At 37.7% G+C, this 2,083-nt stretch overlaps 1 pseudogene; it reads left to right on the top strand.

The window, feature by feature from the left end:
• Window positions 1-1,590: 1,590 nt before the first annotated feature.
• The window catches only part of LOC128247648 (uncharacterized protein DDB_G0271670-like), a 23,253-nt pseudogene continuing 22,760 nt past the window's right edge, over window positions 1,591-2,083 (top strand).

Consider the following 2,083-nt stretch of genomic DNA (forward strand, 5'->3'; position numbering starts at 1 on the left):
TTATTATCATTATTATTATTATTATTATTATTATTATTATTATTATTATTGTCATTGTTATTATTATTATTATTATTATTATTATTATTATTATTATTATTACTATACAAGTGTTCAATATTTGGTAGACTGAGGTACATTTCTACGGCATCACCTGCTACACCTCCATGTTTGTGTGGGGTGTAGCATTATGTGTTCTTTTCTGCTGTTGGGAGTATGAGAACTCTTCCGGGCACTCTACTGTGTTAGATTTATTTTCTCTTGAGGTGTGGTGCTGTCTTTTGTTGTGTTACTGCTTGCATTGTGCGTTGAATGTGTAAGGCTTTGGCTTCTTGTCTTGCTGGTGGGAGTTTATTTCACTGGGTCAATGTTGTATAGAGTGTGTGTTGTATTTGTGGGTTGTTTTGTTTAGGTTGTATTATTAGATTGATAGTATCTTGCGTAGGATGTGGGCTGTTCCTTGTAGGTCTGTGAAGGCGGGACGTATCTGTAGTTCTATTGTGTGCTTCCTTTCGCTTTCCCTACTAATCCACTAAGCATTTTTGCTGGGGGGGGGGGGTTTGTTTTGTTTTCTTTGCTTTTTTTGGCTCCATATTGCTTCCCAGTATGACTGAATCGCTGATGTTACTGGCATGACATCTATTGATATAGTTTCTTTCATATAACTTTCTATAAAAATTTCTTGTGTTTATTTTGAATTCTCTATTTTACTGGAAGAAGCGTTCCCGGTTTTGCTGCTACACCCTGTTTAATTCTTTGTTTTACTTCCCAGGTATCTTCTTTATTTTTTATGTTGTATTGTTTTGTTATATGGTCCTTTGTTTTTCTTTTTCATATTTTATCCCATTTTCTCTAATTCACAAAGTAGTGATAAGCCTTTCTTTTGTTTTCGAATTTCATTTATTATGATCTGTTTCCATTTCTGGGTTTGAGATTTGGCTGGGAATTTTTTATTCCCTTTAAAGGACAAGTCCAGTTTCCCTGGATATCACTACAGCTGTTGAGTAGATCAAGTTTGTTGATATCTAGTGCATCTTTTGATATGGTCATTATTACTTGTAAGGAAGGCGTCGAGCTGGCAGGAGCGTGAGCACGCCGGACGAAATGCTTAGCGGTATTTCATCTGTCTTTACGTTCTGAGTTCAAATTCCGCCGAGGTCGACTTTGCCTTTCATCCTTTCTGGCGTCGATAAATTAAGTATCAGTTGTGTACTGGAGTCGATCTAATCGATTGGCCTCCTCCCCAAAAGTTTCGGGCCTTGTGCCTAGAAAAGACAAGATTATTACTTGTAAGGTTCTGTTGTATCTGTTTATCCTTTCATAGAGCTGTTTATTTTTCTGTAGCCTAGGGACACGTTTACTGGGTCGATAAAATAAGTATCAGTCAAGCACTGTAGTAGTAGTAGTAGTAGTAGTAGTAGTAGTAGTAGTAGTAGTAGTAGTGGTGGTGGTGATGGCGGTGGTGGTTGTTGTTGTGGTGGTGGTGGTGGTGGTGGTGGTAGTATTAGTAGTGATAATAGTGGTCGTGGTATGAGTAGTAGTAGTAGCAGCAGCAGGAGTAGCAACAGCAGAAGCAGCAGCAGCAGAAGCAGCAACAGTAGTAGTAGTAGTAGTAGTAGTAGTAGTAGTAGTAGTAGTTGTCTCAGTCTCTTTACAAGTGAGAGCCTTGTATTGGATATTTTAAAATTAAATACCATATTTCGGGGACACATACACACAAATATATATATATATATACACACAACACACACACACGCTTTTATACACACATATAACAAATCAAAACAAAACAAAAGAGATAAATAAGGTTTGATGGGTGGTGGGGGGGGCATCACTATAGTAACAGCTGTTGAAGAAATTGTAATCTAAATCCAATATTGATCGTTTTAAAGGAATGAGAATACGAAGGATTTGGAGGAAACGAGTTGGAGAGAGAGAAATGGATGTTTGCTGTGAAACCGTCGTCGCTGAATGAAGCCTTTCGCTGGAGTCCTTTAACCGGAAGAGAATAATGCTATCTCAGAATGGATTGTGAAGTCGAATATGATGTGTTTAACCGGCCTATTGTAAGGTGTAGATCGAC

This window comes from Octopus bimaculoides, chromosome 4 (genome assembly GCF_001194135.2).
Source record: "Octopus bimaculoides isolate UCB-OBI-ISO-001 chromosome 4, ASM119413v2, whole genome shotgun sequence".
Classification (NCBI taxonomy): domain Eukaryota; kingdom Metazoa; phylum Mollusca; class Cephalopoda; order Octopoda; family Octopodidae; genus Octopus; species Octopus bimaculoides.